This window comes from Anas acuta, chromosome 11 (assembly GCF_963932015.1).
Source record: "Anas acuta chromosome 11, bAnaAcu1.1, whole genome shotgun sequence".
Classification (NCBI taxonomy): domain Eukaryota; kingdom Metazoa; phylum Chordata; class Aves; order Anseriformes; family Anatidae; genus Anas; species Anas acuta.
The window spans coordinates 2,502,548-2,520,875 of record NC_088989.1 but is presented as its reverse complement, the minus strand read 5'-3'; the positions used below and the strand labels follow the sequence as shown (position 1 = coordinate 2,520,875).

General features: G+C 44.1%; 1 protein-coding gene across 6 annotated transcripts in view; it reads left to right on the top strand.

Annotated features, from left to right (window-relative positions):
- LOC137862358 (contactin-4) overlaps nucleotides 1-18,328 on the top strand; it is a 295,385-nt gene that overhangs the window by 154,099 nt on the left and 122,958 nt on the right. The window lies entirely within an intron of this gene.

Sequence of the window (18,328 nt, the reverse complement as noted above, 5' to 3'; positions counted from 1 at the left end):
AGCTAGAAATGATATCTGTATTCATTGCATGTAAAACAGTTCACACACTTTCTGAGGTCTTGGGTTGGAGCTCATATTTACTGCTACGTTTGTCTTGAGTTGCTGGGGAAAGGCTGGCATAAGCAGGCAGAAACCTGCATCCGTGTGGACACTGTTAGCTTGTCACCCCCTGACACTGCCTCGCATAGACACAAAAAAATCCCTTTTCTCCACAGTTCTGTGGGTATTTTCTTCCTTTAGAATAGCAGCAGGAGTTGCTGGAGGAACGATTAGTTTCCAGTTGTGACTGGTGGGGTTAAATCTCTTGCTTTTGCCTCCTGCCCTGATCTCATGCAGCTGAGCATTAGCTGATGGAAAATGATGTTGATGGTGATCGTTATTATTTGGATAAAGGTCTTTCAGCTAAGCAGCAATCAAGGGTGATCATCCAAACGGAATAAAAGGGGAGAGGGTCAATTAAACTTTGATAATTATAGTACTGTAAATGTGGGGAATAACAGAATTACCCTTTAGTGACAGCAAAGTGTGTAAACAGGCTGGCAGAGCGTTGCTGGGTGATGCTATCCCTAGCAGCAAGTAAGACTCTTTCTGTCTGCATGCTTTGGTAGGGTCTAACAGAAATGCATGTTGTTTTCTGCCACCTAGGCACAGGTTGTTGCAAGGGCTCCAGGTCATGCAGCACTGGGGCCATGAAACATTTCGGGTGCTTGGGTGCAGGGGAGTTTGTGGCCAGTAGGCAGGCTGCTCCCAGTAAGTGCTGCTTTGAACAGAAGGTTGCAGTGCAGCTCGCTCATCTGCACGTTATTTAATGCTGGTTTATTGGAGTGTTTGTAAAATGCCATGACGGTCTGCACTCTGAAATTAAGGTTGTTCTCGTGACAGGCTGCGCAGACTTCTTGCTGCAAGTTCTAGAGAAGTTCTCCCAAGTATTATGCTGAAAAATCGAAATTTGAACATTATCACCACAGTGCTTCATTTTTCCTGATGTATTTGAATGTTTATTTAGCAATAAAATTTACGTATTTAGCTTCATAATCAAACCAAGACACAATTGTTAAATAGTCTATATCCTATTAATTAGGCTGTGAAACAAAGCAAGCATTACAACCATTTATAATCGAGTACTGCTGAAGTTGATAATCAATGAGACAGGCAACTAATTAACCATCCAGCACCCGACATCTTCAGCTGAATTTGGTGACTTTACACTTAATTAAGCTTTCCAGGTGCCAGTAAAAATATGAAAAATATATCTATCTTAATGTACCTTATTTCCACTTTTGTGAGTTGAAACCGATAAAGAGTGCATGACTTTGAAGAGAAATTGTCATTTATAAAACATCCCTTATCCATATTGCATAGCTAAAAAGTCCTGTATTAGAAGGCTTTGTTTGAACACATGAGGGACAGCATGTTTCAGATTGCTTCCTCTTTATTGTGGCTGATATTTCTGCCACATCATTATTTGATTCACACCATCTAAGTATTTCATTGATGCAAAAGAGATCCCTGACAAAGTTCAAAATGCTATTGTTGTTTTTACTTGTGAAAAGCAAATAATATAATGGGAGTTCTGTGGGACTTGGAAAAATAAATTATTTCTGCTCCTGCAAGCCTGCTGTCTGTAAACAGACAAGATGAAACACTCGCTGAGAGCCGGATCAAGCTTTATTCCTGTAGCACTCACTCTCCTTCCATTTTTAGGATGCTCCATGTGAAATGGCACTTTCTCTAGGTTCACACTGTGTGGCTTTACTAGCAAACATTTGAAGAGGGACTTGAAAGAAGGCAGGTTGATGGTTGGGCTTTCTGAGATGTGAAGCCAGGGAGTGATGCAGGAGACAGCAAGATAAAAAGGGGCTGGAGGCGGTTGGCTGCACGGGTGGAATGAAGATGAGAAGCACACTTCTCAGCTACGGAAAAATTGCTGCAAAATTCTTGGTGTCAAATCATCCTCTTCAGATATATATTTTTTTTCTTTTATAATGTCCCTTGCAAGGGGAATTATGTCTAGAACAAATAACGGCATTGTCATGTTTCTGAGCTCGACTGCTGAAGTCCCGGTTGTGATTTGGCAATAACTTCAGGCACTGCGATCCTTCTCCTCGCACATTTGTCATGAGTTTGTGATCCCCCAAACGCGTACCACAGGTCTGATGCTTGTAGCACGCCAGCAAAAAGGTCTCTAACCTCCTCTGTGATTGATGCACAGGTATCCTGGTGGCCGTACCCAGAGAAAGTAAATATAGGGAAGTGTTGCTAAGAGGGGTGACACTGCCAGTTAACGTCAAAGTAAGACAAACAGCTTAAGGAGCAAGCAGCTTTGTTCTTGTTGTTTTTCTCCTGAGTGAGGGAAGAAGACTTTGAAAGAGTTAGAGGTGTGAGACCAGACCACAGGCTGAGTGGCACAGCACGGAAATGATGGCTACTGTGGTACTGCTGAAACAACAGTTGAAGAAGACGCCAAAAAAGCTCTTATGTGCACCAAAGCTCAAAGTCTGGGGGTTTCCTGAAGGGGCTGTGGGGTGCAGCTGTAGCCAAGGCACCTGGCAAGAGTGGGATGGAAGCTGCTTTTTCAGTCGTGCATGTTAGTTTCTGTTGGATCCCTTCAGTCCCTGCAGGTTAGAAACACTGAAGTATTCAAGGAGAGGAAGCAAATCTAAAAGGCAGCACAGCACATTTTCTGCAAACGAAAGATGATCCTCAACTGTGGCCAAGAACAATTAGTGGTAAAGGCTACTTCTCTCTTGTGCTACCCATTGGCAAAACTCCCTTCCAGGTGTTCATTCCTCTGTGCACACTAATGTCAGTTCCTCATTTCAAAATATTTCTTCTTGAACTTGCATGTTTTGTTTTATCTCTATTTTTTGGTACGTTCCCATACTTAGTAGAGAATATGGAATTTATTCCCGAATGAAAGGCAAAGCAGTGACAAGTCATCAGTTAGCAGGAAGGGAGAGAACCTAGCACTTTCCCGTGTAAATTATGTGAATCCTGGATGTAAGCCAGGCATTCATTTGGTTAAAATGGGGTTTGATAATTGAAACTAATTTAACATCGACCCTATTAAGTTGCATTTTATTGCTCATTTAATACGCCTGTCTCCCAAGCTCTCCAAAACTAGGAAGTGCCTTTGTAATATGAATTTATAATTTGTCAGAGCTCCAGCCAGGTAGGTAGACGCCAAGTTTGCTCCATGGCATCAGCACCAATGCGTGGAACAAATATTTGGTCACTGTGATGCCTTCAGGCAGAGCCCTGGGTCGGTACCTGTGGTTATGCTGAGCAGCACAGAGCCCTGCCAGTGCTGCTGCATCCTCTGTGCTGCCCCAAAAAGCAAGGATTTGTCCCTCCTGACAAATAGCAGGGGTCTTCCGATAGCCTGAGTCCTTAGGCTGACATCTGTCAAAGAATGCCGGTTTAAATCATCCCAGGAGCCATCTCGTTTTCTTTTAATGACCCAGGGTTTTCATGTTGTGCCATCCTGTTCCTTGTTCCCTCTGCCTTGCTGATCTTTTGTATGATTTCTGCATTTCACCACTAGCTAAATCTTTTCTACGGAGCATGAATCACCATGCAATTCTGTCATTAGTCAGCACCCCTCTCGGTGCCAGTGGCAGCGCAGCGCTAGGTGTTGGTTACTCAGCCACAGTCATATTTATCAAAAGAACAATGAGCAGAAAAGGTGAAAGGGCAGGAAAATACAGGCGTGCACAAGCCCCCGTGATGGACGTTTGTTTACAAACATGTCTTTTTCTGCAGCTCTGGCTGCAGGAGCGGTGTGTGAATGATAAATTACAGCTCTCCCCCCGGGGAGCTGCAACAGGAGTGCGCCGGGCTTGCATTGGGGACCCTGGGGACGGGGAGCACAAGGCACTGAGTGGGTGTCAGCGCTGATGCAGCATGCAAAGACAAGCTCTGCAAACGCAACCAAAACCACTTATAGTGGAATTAAAAGGTACAGTTAGTGCTACCACATGTGAAGTGTGACCTGGGTAAGAAAGCGTTAGAACCATTTGATATTACACCCATGCCCCAAAAGCACTAACCAGAGGCATTCAGTGCCTGGTTTTAGCTGCAACTTCATAATCCAGAGCACGTTTAATGCACGTGGCTAATGCCTTTTTTTTTTTTTCTTTTTTTTTTTTAATATAAAAGCATGCAAGCAGATACTAAGGACAGCAAATCCTTGTGTGAGGCAAAGCATAGGGTTGTCTCCATCATCATGAAAGAACAACGTTTGACAGGCATTAGTCATGTTAATTAAACCCCTGCAGGGTGCAAGAAAGGGGGCATTTGGATGTTGTGTCAATGTAGGATTTAGAGCTCATTCATACAACCAAAGGGTTTTGTTGGCAGGAGATGGCACAGGGAATTGTCCCTATTGGTAGCTGGGTGCTGAATTGCTGGACCGAGCTACTCTGTGCTTTCTCATCCAAAAATAGTGAATTTGATTTTGGAGCAGAAATGACACTGAAAATCAGTGAGATGCTGTTTTAAAAACAAGCAAAAGACACTTTCTCCCTCTGAGTGATCTCACAAATGAGATCAAACCTAGAGCAAGAGGAAGGCAGAGGACTTTGTCATCAGGTTACTGTTGCATTTAGAGTTTAGACCATTCCCAGCAGGTCCAGAACTTGGCACATCCAGGTAAGGATGTTCCAGTGGCATCACTGCAGTCAGCAATAGCTCAATTAATATGTTTCTCCTTTTTTTTTTTTTTTTTTTTTTGAGTGTAGTCAAACCAAACTTTTACTTGAAGTCGCCATTTCAGTTCATTTCGGCAGCTGTCAGGCTCGGAGTTTCCGTTCAGTTGTGGCTGTGCTGTTTCTTTCTGAAACATGCTTGCTGTGTATAAAATGTGCTTATAGTGTTGGTTTTTCGTCGTGATACAAACTAAATGTGCCTGTCAGTGTTTTGCAAGATTGATTTGTGAAAGGCTGTTAGCCTGTGAGGTCTTACACGTTGGAGTCAGCAGCACAGTTCACAGCTCCTGCAAGGTGTTGTGTTTAAAATTATGTTGGAGGCTTTTAATGATTCCTCTCTAATTTAACTTTCCTTATTGTCACATCCATTACTGGTAAAACTTAACCACCTCATCTGATTTTTAAGTGTAGATATTCTCTGGTGTTTTACTGCTTCTAGAAGTATTTAGGAGAGGACGCATGAAAATACAGCAGTGCAGCACGGCAGTTAGCAGGGATTTTATGTAATTTGGTGGAGATCATAACAGAGCTTTAAAAAAAAATAAGAAGAGTGCATTTTTAACGTGCATTGGCTGGTAAGATGTGCCAATCCGAACCAGTGGAATTGCTCACAAGAGGGTAGATCTTCCTGTGCTTAATAGTTTCCAGGATGGGGATTCGGACACGGGTTCCTGCAGGAAGGCAGGTCCCATGGGCTGCACCCAGCAGCCAGCCTGCAGGCATGGGGCCTCTGGTACCCACTGCCTGCTCTGCACTGGCTAAGAGGTGAAATGGGAGAAAATACAAAGCGTTTGTGGCTTCTTTGCTTAGCCATACGTGGGACATGGAGGAAGCCACGTGTTGTGCAGGAGTTGGGCTTTCTCTTCAGATCGTTGCAGCTGGTGAACAGGAGAGTTCAAAAACTATTTACGTTGTTTCTGAGGACTTCAGATGATCTCATGAAAATTCATCAGTTACTCTGCAGCTACCCACATAGCATTTAAAGTAATAAAAAGATGTATTGGTTTCACTATACAAATGTATTAGCACCTAGTCTGTACTTACCTGAAAAGTGTAGTAGCTAAGCCATGGGAACGTATTACCAGGGTGTCTGTACTGTATAAGGCTTGACTTCAGCTGTCCTTCCTTGTTAATACAATCTAAAACAAACAGTAAATGCTGCAAATAAACCCCACATAGAAAGGATGCATGAAAATACAGCAGTTAGCAGCACAGCAGCAAGCAGGGGGATGTCAGCAAGCCGTTGTTGTTTGTGTTGTGTTGGAGAATAAGCAGAATGCACGTGAGGCTGAGCAGAGCTGCAGCCTGCTTGGTAATGTCGTTCAGAACGAAGTGTTCGTGGTTCAGCACATACATCCAGAGCAGGAGTGTCGGGGTGTGTGCGTGCGGGCCGGTTAATTAGAAAGCCTTCTGATTTCCCTAAAGAAGCTATGATATAGTGATAAAAACGTAATCCTCTGCGGTGGGCATCCTTCATGGGAGGATCAGATGTATTAAAGACCAAATTAGTTTTCACCCAAAGCAAGGCTGCAGCGTGTGTGTGCAACAATTCTTAAACCACGAGCCCTGACACACTGCCTCTGTAATGTGCCTTTAATGTGTGCAGATACAGCTGCTGCTTCCAAAACCCACAGGTGCCAGCCCACACTAACTGCCTTCCCCACTGGTAGCCGGGTGTGGGCAACCTTGTCTGACTTAAACTGGACACGGCGAAACTGCAATGCTCAGGAAGCTGGAAGATGCTGTGCTGCAGAGCAACCTGGAAGCTCACAGGGGCTTGTGACTTGGCCCCTTGCCCGTGCTCATTTCCAAGTTGTTTGTTTTTTTTTTTTTCTCCTGAAGAGTCATGCACTCTTAGCCATTTGTGGCCTTAAGTTATTTTTTTTTAATGTTTGTAAATATTGTGTAGTATAAATCCAGTTCTGAGTACCGATTTCCTGTGGGTTGTATTTAGTTTTCTGTAATAACACCGTGCTTTTGAGAAGGTGATTTTGATAGCTGCTAAATGTTCCAACAAAATCACCATATAATTCTTTTCCTTTGGAGCATATTTTTAATACTGCTTGTTCCAGGTGGTTTCAGAAACTCAATTTGTGAATCAGAGCCAGAGCTCTATGAAAAAAAATAAGTGTACAGTCAATGAAAGCAGGTGATTGGGATCCTTTGTCAGAGATGCCACAGTGGGCACTAATTACGGTGTCAGCTATTCTGTATCTTAATCAATTTCAGTGATCTCATTTATAATTTTTGCTCTTACCCACGAGTAGTTATTCAAAGAAGTAAATTGACTATCTGTGTAATTTGGTTCTTGGACACAAAAGGTTCAAAATTAACTTTTTTTTTTTTCCCCTGGAGAAATCTTTCCTCCCTGCAGTTTGATGTTCTGCTAATCGTGCCTTTGTCCCCTTTTGTTTCCTAAAGGTGACAGCGACACCTGAATGGGCTCGGTATGCACCATGCAGCCCCCGGCTGCTCTTGCTCTGCGCCACCCAGTGCACCCCATTATTGCCACTGGTTTTCTGTGTTCCAGCACAAATAAAACTGCAGCAGCACAGGGAAGCCAGGGCTTGTGATCAGGTCCCTAAAATCAGCCTGGTTTGTTTGCATCTGTCCCTTGCTGGAGAGAAATGAAGTCTGGTTTAGTGCGTTTGGGAACTAATGAAGCAATATCGTAAATCAGAGGAGTAAGCAGGGTGCCCGTCAGCGTGGGGCTTGTGACAGTCTTTGGATCTCGTCTCGCTGCTGCTGACAATGAGCACCTTCAGGATGCCGTCTTTCTGCTTGGCGCTGCTACAGGTGGTTACTTAAAACAATCAATTTACAAAGAACATTTTTTTACTTTTCATGCTGTTAAAGCAAATTGGTATGTAATTAGATTTATATACTGAATAATCTCATTTGCATATCCAATTAATTCTTCCTGTTTTCATTTGTTAGGGTTGGATTCACATTAGTAGTAAAAATAACACTTAAATTAGCAAGGATTCAAATTTTCCTTTACTATAATTTGCGCAAGATGTTGCATTAAAGCTTGGTCCTCAGTCTTTTCTTCCTTTTAGAGGCGATTAAATAACACAGAAAAAAGCAATGAAAAGAAAACTAACCTCTGGTGCAGAAGCAATAAGGGTCTGTTTGAGCTGACCAAAGCGAATGTGTCAGGAATTAAGGCTCTTTAAGTGCTACAACCCCTAAGCAAGTGTCTTTGGAACTTTCATCAGGGCTGAGAAGTCAGCAAGCGATGTATTTATATAGACGTGCAGAAGGCAGCATGTTCCCAGTGCGTGTGAGGCGTGCAGATCCTAGTCCTGTTTCCCACTTGTCCTTATGGCTTATTTTGTCCAAATTTGGGAAAAGAGATCTGTTAGGCGTAGAGGAAAAAAGAAAGGGGTAGACGAGTCTATCTAAAAAGATAAGTGCCACAGTGCTGGCGTTAAATGTCCCGAAACATCCACTGCACAAGCTCGAGTGGGCTGGTGCTATGAGCGACCTGTCTTCACCTTTTCCTGACGATGACCTTGCTGCTCAGCTCTGGGCACCCTTTGCCCTTGTCACAACGAGATCAGTGGCAGAGGGATCTGCATCTCCCCTAATAGTTAAGGGTCTTGATTTCAGTTTAATTCCCAAGCACTTGATTGCACGTTTGCCTAGAAGTAGCGCTCTGCTTTTATTTGATTCTAACATTTTGAACAGCTTGTTCTGCAAAATGTTAACTGTCTGCAGGAAATCACTGCAACTGAATATACAAAATGCTACCCAAAAAACACTGTTTTATTAATTTGGTGTAAAAAGCAGGGCTTGGAGTTACGGTCTTTTATTATTATTGGATGGCTAATGAAAGGATTTAATTACAAAGGGAAAGATTCATGGCAAAGGGTTGATGCACAAAGCCTGGAAAACTGTCTGGGGGCTTCCTTCACTCAGTGTTTGACTTCAGGTGGCTTTAGCAGGAGTTGTGTCCTGCTAAATCCCTGAGAAGGGGATTAGCAAGGAGTCGGTGTATGTATATCCACGGCGAGGCTGCAAAATGAGCACGGGGTGTTGCAGAGTGAGGGCTTGAGATCTGAAAGTGAAAACAATGTATTTAAGTGATTTAATAAATGAGGGAAATACTGTTAAATTGTGTTGCACTCATTTAAGTTATGTCCTAAACTAAATTGCATTGGGTCCCAAGTAGCAGCCATCGGTTATTAGCTAAACCCAGTGCCGAGAAGTAAAAAATAAATAGGTAGAAGTACTTAGCTATTGCCTACTTCTCCAAACAGTGCATTTGCAGCGCTGTTTCTACCTAAGCATTCCTACCTAAAAGGTGAAGCCACTCCTGCAGAAGCTGCAGCGGGCAGCCAGCAGGTCACAGGAACCACCTCCGTTGTGCTGCAGCTTCAAAATACAAAGGAGGAGACAATTGGTGGCAAAACAATTCCTGCGCACTGGTTTTCTCATGAGGAGCAACTACACCTCTGTGCTCCGTAATAAAAATAAATGCCGGCACAGAGCCCGCGCCCTGCCAGCCTTGGCTGTTGCTGCACGATATGAATAGATGTGCAGATAATATATTCCCTCTCTTGTTCTCTCTAATCTGTCTGCCTACTTTGTAAACTGCACTCGAGCAAGCTACAAACAGCTTTTAGTTTCTGAGGGCAGGAAAAGACAGTACACATCCCTGCGTGGCAGGAAACTAAGTGAGAATGACCTCTAGCTCTAAGGCACTTATTGAAAACCTATTTTAAATTGAATACACAAGCCAAGATAATACAGGCTGTTTGATAAGAAACATTAGAGAAATCCATAACATCAGGCTTTTTATTATAGGTTTATTACATCAATCTCTCCAGTGGGTAATGGAACTTGTAAATATACTCTTATGTAGGAGTCTCCTTGCGGGCTTTTTATTCATGCTGAAGTAAGCACAGCAAACTTATTTGCTGTCAGGGTACATTGAATTTAAGATTAGTATTTATTTTGGTTCTAAAGAGGTTTTGCTTTTGTGAATTGGAGCTGGAGCAGCTGTGGGAGGGGCAGCAGGGGAGGGCAGGGGCACAACAACCTCCCCAGGGCTCTGGCTGGCACCAGCCATGGTGGGACAAGGGACAGGTGTGGGGACCAGTCCAGCAGGTGGAAAAATAACCTGTGTGTAAGGGAAAGGAGTCAGCACCTCTCTGTGCCAGTCTCAGCAGGGGTTTACTATAGGTTCATTTGTTCCTTCATGGACCTGTAATTCTTGCCTGGAGGTAAGCAGAGTCGTGCCACCACGGCAATCAGGCAGCACGCTTTTGCTTACATGGGAGAGGCTGCGGGTAAATTCCTGCTGGATGAAAAGTTAAGAAAAAGTTTACGCAGAAGTTCAAAGGACAAAGAAAGTTGTAGCAGTGTTAACAAAAAAAAAAAAAAAAAAAAAAAAAAAAAAATCTTACCAACTTACAAGTCTGTTCGTTGGAGGATATAGTAATTAATTGGTAGCTAATTTAATATAGGGACACATCTGCTTAATTAGAAGATGTTAATTGCAAGGACCAGAAACCTGCTAAAGTGCCAGCAAAGTCAGCATTTAACACATGACTCTAACAGCTTGACTGTTGTGCAGTTAATTCCTGTTCTAATTATAGGGCTGTATTTTCATTCATACTGTACCATGCGATCGCTGTTGTAACCGGGCTGCAAGTGGCTGTATTTCGATATCAGATATATTCTTTTTATTTTACATTGCACAGTTCGGGTGCATTCTTGGAATTGCAAAACCCCATTGGAGTCGCACACCCTTCGCTCCACAAGTTGGTTACAACTGGGGTCCGTGCTGGCCTTCTGATGGGTGACAGAGATACAAGTCCCACAGCTGGAGACCCTGAGCCCAGTTTCTGGTCCTGGGGTCCCCCATGGTGGGTGCCCTGGCAGGAGGCAGGCTCCAAAACCCCCCTGCAGCACAGGGTGTGGGTATGCTGCTGCCTGTGGGGTTGGGGTCGGTTCCTGGGATGCTGCAGAATAAGCAGGGCCGGGTGTGAGTGATGTTTTGTTTTTGCAGCGTTTGTAAAGATCTTTTACTGCCTAAGACGGATGATGACTGAAGAATGAAGGATGTGTATGTTTAAGGTCTGAGGGTGTAACAAATGTGCTTGTACCGAGAAACTGCTGCTGTATCAAACCCAGGTGACAGAAACCATCCTGTTCACACACCTGGCTGCATGCTTGCCTTTTCCTCCACCCCCTGTTATTAGGCAGTAGCGCTGCCACTAACGTGCATCAGCAAACAGGACAGCACTATTCTGGTTCCGTGTTCTCCCATGGATTAATTATGCATTATCATTTCCATATCTTCCATATTTAAAAGATAGCAATTTTTTTAAGAAAAGGCGTTCGCTATCATGTCTTTGAACTATTTTTGGCCGCCTCCTAGGTGCTCCTTCCAAGCCCTGCAGGCAGAAGCTTCAAGCACTTTGCATTTGAAGCACTCTCAGCACAGCAGGTTGAGGCGAACAGGTCAAGAGAAACTTCCTTCACTGCTTTGATTTTTTGCAGCTCACAGAAACAGAGACAGCAGAGTGCTACCAAAGCATCCCAGAAAGTTACTCGCAGTTTAATTACTTTGTCTGCATCTTCTTCATTATGCTGTGTGGTGGCATATTTCTTGAAGTGAAAAGCCAAGCTCTTATTTCCAGACTAAAGACTGCTTGCAGGAGTCCTTATTTGTCTGCGAGGCAGCTAACTAAACCAGTCAGTAGGCTCTTTGTAGTGCAGTTCTCAATCCAGTATAATCCTTAATTTTCAAAACCAAGAAACCCATTATTTTTTGTAATTGTAATGAAAAAATTGCTGAAGCAGCGCACATTATTTCGATTGCCCATTAAGCCCTCCCTCCACTAGAATGAAATTATATGGGGTTTGATGATTTTCATGCTTTTAACTTCTAACTTGTTTTGTTTTGGTTTTGGTAAATTACAAAAAATAATAATAATAGTTTAAAAATAAATTTCTCCTGGCATTGGTTGTCTTCCAGTTGCCAGAGGGCTGCAAATGGTCACAGCATCCAGACAAGTAATGTGCATCAACTCCTGGTGCCTTCCTGAGGTTTGGAGTTATTTATAGTAAAATACAGCAAGGCATAACATTTACTGATTTGCACTGAAGTTCCAACCTATGGCTTTTGTAAAAGCTTTAGCAACTTGCTTGTTCAACATAAGCAGACAAATAGTGGCTGATTTACTGCACTGGATAACATCAACACAGTAAAACGTATATTAATTTCTTATAGAACAATGAAATAAATATGTTTATAATTGTAAAGTGATAGCCCTCGATCAGATGATTTTCTCCTAAAGAAAAGCACTTCATCTCACTGCCATTCAGCTGTTGATATTTAGTGGTATTTATTTATTTTTTATCTCTGTTATCGTTTTATTGTAGTGCACTTCTCTGGAGCTTTTCCTAACGTCCTTTGTCTAGCATCAAAACAAGAGCCTCCTGGGGCAGGGGGGGCATCCAGCTCCATTTCATCTCCTGAGGCGTAATTACTCCGTGTTTATCCGCAATGCCCCAGGGTGACACGGTACAGAGGGAGGACTTCTCCCCTGCGAGCACCACGCAGGCTCACACAAACCTCCTGCAGCATCCAGATGTGTCTGTGCTGCCGCCTTCCCTGTGAGTCCTGGGATGGCACCGTGGTGGTGGAACAGCCTTGGGAGGTTTGGTAGTGTGACCCCTCACTCACACTGATGCTGGTTTGCAAACCATTTGGAGAAAATGTTATTTCCATCAGGTCAAGGTCTAGTTGTGTTTGGAGCATTGCTGTCCTCCTTGTGAGGATTCAGAAACCTCCTTATATTGCAATCCTTATGTTGCATTAAGAATTGTGTTTCAGGGAGCAGTTTTCTCCTGTTACCAAAAAAAAATAAAATAAAATAAAATAAAAAATAAATAAAACATTTTAAAAAGGAGCTTTTCTCCCAGAAGTGGCTCTGGATGGTGAGGCCAGAGCAATCTCACCACGCTGCTGCAGAGATGCGGGGAAAAGATGTTTGAAAGCTCAACCTGGTAGTGTTATACCAGACAGAGAAAAGATTTAGCTCACAAATGCCATCAATCAGAGCAGTTTCTAAGGGTACTAAATTGCAGTGTAAGAAGTCGTAAAAGTCAGGGGGGTTGACAGCTATTACTGATTTTTTTTTCCCTGCTGCATCACTTAAAGTTCATAACATCCTTTAAAAATTAAAAGGACATGTTCTATCCGTGGACAGATTGTACAAATTGTGCTCCCGGTTGCTCTTTTGATTTCTACTGATTAAACTCCAGGAACTTTATTTAAGCTCCTCTCAGTCTGGCATTTGGTGGCACTTAGGTTTTCCGTGGGACCCTGTGCTTGTGCACAGAGGGTCTGGTCCCTCTGCAGGGATGCCCCGTTGGGGTACCTGCTGACTTCCAGCCCTTGCAGAAGCATTGGGGCATCTCAGTGAGTGCTGCAGGTCGGGGCAGCAATGCCTATTGTAGCTGCTCTGCTGAGGGCTGCAGAAACACAGTTAAAAAATAATAGTAATTATTAAATATATATATATATTTTTTTTTTTTTTAAAAAAAAAAAAAAGGACAGCTCTTCAAATGTGCCCTGGGGCAGTGCAGTCCCACTGACTTCAGTGAAATGCTGGAGATTTACGCCAGCTGAGGTGCCCGGCTGGTGTCCCCACAGCACACTTCAGATGCCTTAAATCCGTTTATAGAACATAACCACCTGGGGATTATAACACCGGATCCTGTTTAGAGGATTAAACATGTTATTGCTTTGGCAGCAGTGGGAAAAGCTAGCGAGGTTTCCCCGTCCATGGCCAGGAACCTGCTCAGCACTGCGGAGCTGGCACCTCTCAGGGGGGCAGGCAGCGCTGTGAGGGCTGCAGGGAGGGCTTCCTTTAACCTCTTGGTGGAGCCCCATAAGAGAGATTATTCAGTCCTCCTAAATAAGGTGGTTCTTGTTAGACCCCAGGTACTCAGGATGCCCTCGGGCTTTGTATTCAAGGCAGCCAGAGGTGACTGCAAGCTGCTGCTGACAATTTTTGCACTGAAAATATCCATGTATAACATTGTAAACGTGAGGCTTCCCTCACTGACCGTTCTGTCTATTATGCTAAAATGTGTCGTATTGAAATAGTTTGGTTATTCTTAAGGGAATGGGCTGAACCTGCTAGAAATAGTAACACAACCTTAGCATGCAGTGTCTGTGGTGAAGGAGATGCTTTAAAGGTGCCTGTGCCACCAGGCCGGGATGGGTGAGCACGTCAGTGTCAGAGGGATGTTATCCTGGATGGGAGCATGTCTTGGGAGAAACTCCTCGCCCATGTGCTCTTGTCTTACCATTACTTACTCTTTCTTGTTACTGAAATTCAGGTAGAAAAACTGCAAATCACAAATCCCTTTTGCAGGAGTTTTAGAGGCTGGCTTCAAACAGGGGCTGCGTGCCTTGGCTGGGCCTGTTGGTACAGCGGCTCTCAGTGCTGCCTTTCCCGGTGCTGTGCAAATAAACGCAGAGCCAAAGTCATCCCCACCATGTTCCTGTGGGGACAGCACTGTGGTTTCTTGCCATAATTGCAGAGTGTGCACCCGTGACCCAGGACAAGCAGATTTACAGTGCCCCGCTGACAAGCTGAGCCGCTGCACCAGCATTTTCTGACCGGTGACACAGTGCAAATTAGGCTCCCAGTCGTTCACTCAGACCCTGCCACTCTGATTATCCATTGCTCACCGCTGCTCGCAGGATGCTGCAATTTGATCTGCTTATTGGTAAATATTGGAGAGTGGGATCCAGTGTCTAAACCTTGCTGTAAATAGCCAGGAAAAAGTTGGCAGGAATCAGCCTTACTTCTGACAGTGGCTAATGTACTTTAACCTGAAAACACAAAAACAGGCTTCACCTTGAAAAACGCATGGGAGACCATTCCTTTCACCTTGCAGGTTTCCGTGGAGTTGGGCTCCTCAATCAATGCAGAGCTGGCACAAGTTGCCAGAGTTGTCTTTGTTTTTCAAGCAATGGATGATGCAGAGATTATAGGTTATTGCTCCGGGGACTTCTCTTTTCCAAGACTCCAGTATTTTAAAAGAAAAAGGCTTTTTCAGTATATTTTGTACCAGTTTAGCATCTGCTGTTGGGGTGGGGAGGATAACATTTATTAGCCTGGCTTTTACGTACCGTCCTTATTACATGAAACATTAAAATCAATTGAAGTTCAGGGAGGTACAGTGGATAGGAAGTATGTGGCTTTTAATTTAAAATATGCACACAGACACACTACTTCAGCTTTTTTTTAATACCCACTTTATAGTACCTGTCATACTGGAGGCAACTGAAAATCTTATAATAACGATGCATGTTCTTCTTGGAAGACAGCAATTATATCAATACCTTAAATTTTACTAATAAATCAATAGCTAATTAGTACAGCCATTAGACCTTTGAAGTACCTTATCCACAAATAGCTCTGTATGAGAACACAGAGCATTGGAGGAAGCTGCACTTCCAGGGAGGAGGATGAAGAGCAGTTGGAGGCAGCTTTGTATTCACAATGACGTGCTGTGCTGTGGCCTGGCCAGACGTGAAAGTCATGTCAAACTGGCCAGAAGTAAATATGAAGGTTTTTAATAGTCTAGGATGCTGGCAACAGCTTTCTGAAAGAATTTCACAAATTCAGGTCTGTTGGAAACACTTCCTGAAGAATGAGACAAAAGCCACTTTCTGACGGAAACCAAAATCTTTTCCCATCTTCAGCCACTCCATCCAGAACTCGTGTTCAACACCGATAGCAAAAAATCAGCCTGGTATCGATGTGTGCCTGCTGGATAGCAGGTGCAGTCAGAATGCACAAACCCTGGGAACAGTTCCTGTGGTTTGGCTTTCCCTGTGCTTCCCAGGAGGCTGCAGACCTCTCTGGAAGGAAGCCACCATCGCCAACAGCATAGGGCCATGAGGACCCATGGCCATAGGTCACCAGGTGCAGGATGTGGCACTGCCCCTGTGGTGACAGGCCGCCTGCATGCTGGGAGATGGATGAGGGTAATGGATCGAGGCAAAGCTCAAAGCTGCCATGTCAGTGGGTAAGATTAGTGCCATTGATGGAGTAAACCCCGAGCCACAATTGTCTCCCTTAAGGACTAATTTCTCTGTCATTGATTGACCTCTTAAGTGTAATCTGTCATGTCCTGCATTGAATTAAAAGATGTCCTGCATTGAATTAAAAGCCATGAAATACATTTTGTGCCAGTGTTTCATTTAAAGTAGTACATAGTCCAGTCATCTGAGGTGCACAGAGTCAGTTCTTAGACATGCAGCATTTCAGAGCAGGGCAGCCAACAACCAGTGTCTGCATTTACAAGCAGGGGCTATGTTGAAGATGTCCAACTGCTGTCTGAAATTTGTGTAGCACGTCAAAGGTGGTTGAGCGCAGCCCTTATGGATGATGCCAAACACACACCTATCATTTCTTTTTCATTCGTACAGGAGTTTTAATTACCCCCAGTGTTTGGTTGCCACGATCATGCTCGTTGTGTCTATATACGGTGGTGAAACAAATGAGCATGAGCTAAAGTGAGGCAGTGATCCTTTTTTCTCTATAAACCACAGATCTGACCAGTTAAGTAATGACTTAGTGCCATGAGTTGCTGTAGTAATGGCCTTAGGGGAACAGAAAGAAAGAAAGTGTGGAAAATATTTCCAGCAGCTGAAGAACCATGTCCGGGGTTTTGTCTTGGGCTCGGTTGGCAGTGTGGTGGTGCCGTCCTGGTGGCTGTATCCCTGGTCACAGCTCAAGTCTGAGACAGTTGCACGTGAACAGCAAAGGTCATTTATTCTGTCAGGAACCCATAGGTAAGTCTATAGGAATGAGCTCTTTACAGTAGGCTTTTAGGTAACACCGGCTTAGTGTACTTACTCCTGGTGACAGAGTGTGCTTGGAAATATTCCCAACAGTTAAGTTATGGAGCAGCTTTTGAGAACCTGTGGAAGCTTTTATATTATTCATCTCCTAAAGCCATAATGTGTGTATTTGTTATTTGAAAAAGGAAAATGTGTATTTTTATGACTGCTCAATAGTTGCAGCATAATGTATTGTGTCAGCATTAACAGAAGTATTTTAATTTCCTATCATTTTTCTCCTGTGGTGGGTTACATCATGGTTTCACCAGGGCTAGAAGTTAACTTACAAGACATCAGAACAAGATTGATTATTATATATTTAAAATTATCTTGCAGAAATATCCCTTTGGTGATTTCTACTATTTCGGCAGTGCAACATGTGGCACATTCTGTGTTAACTTCTGTAACTGATCTTATGGCCGAGAAGCCCCAGTGTTGCCGTTCTTATAATCATTTGTTGCTCTATCCTGGGCTGATACCATCCTCAGCAGAGCAGTGAGAGTTTATCTGTTTATTTTCCTGATGTCAGCTGTGATGACTCAGGGAGCAGGAGGCTCAGTAAAGAAATTTGTGATTTTCTGCAGCATTGAAGAACTATGCTTTTATCATATACTGAAGGGAACATCTGTGATCATAATCATCCTGTTGACTTACGAAGATAACACCAATTACGTTCCATTAAATGAGGTTTTTGTCGTAGTACAAGTCGCTCATTACGCCGCACCAGGAATCGCCTCCTCCCGGTGTCTAGACCAGGCGCGAGGCAGACGCGCTTGCTTTGGCGTGCGTGGATCAGGTAACAGCATTTTATCTGAAAAGCGCTAACTTGACGGCGTTTTGGCATAATTACTCATCTAGCACTTCAGTAAGTGAAATTACAGCGCTCCCGTGGTGCATGCAGGCTGATGGAGAGGCTTTGGAGGTGAATTCCCGGAGCCGGGGCTGACCCCGGCTGTGCTCGGCCGCCGCAGGCTGCAGCACAGGCAGCGGCTGGGGCCGGCTCCTGACCTCCTGTAATTGACAGACTCTGAGCTCTCCTCGAAGGTCAGAGCACGCCCGCGTCAGGGTGGATGTGTTTAACCCTGCCTTTAATTCAGAGTGCTTCAGATATTCGGGTCACTCATAAATGGAGTCCTCAGGCCAGCGCTGTCTCCATTTCAAATGCCGGAGCTCTTCCACACCTGCATTTACGAGAGCGAAGATTTATTTCTTCCTGTCGTCTGAGCTTTAGGGATCCTCCGGATTTTTACAGTTTCGTTACTGTCTCTGAGGAACATCTGACACTGCTTTTGAACTCAGCCATCAGATTCATGCCTATTGCATGTCACCTGTCAAACACGGCTTTCCACTTTAACTGTATCAGTACAGCAGGGATCTGGGAAGCAGAGCTCTGTCAGGGAGGAGAGGCAGGGAAGAGGAGGGGGCATCCAGCTCGCAGCTTCTGCTGGGGACCCTCAGGGTGCTGGGGAACAAGCCCAGCCCGGCGACCTAACTGACGGCACCATGAGGGGTAGGAGAGGTGGGTGTCATTGTGCCCAGCCACTCTCAGCCTGCAGGTGATGTGTGTCTGTGGTTTTTGTGAGGATGCTGAGCCACTCTCACAGCCCAGGTACAACGGAGCATTACAGAGGAACTTCAAAAAGAGGGGTTTATGCACTGATAGGGTGGTACGGGTGAGAAGGAAGGAAAGAGCCTTGTAGCTTCTTTCAGCTTTGCTCCCTATGACGGTATCTGGTTTTGT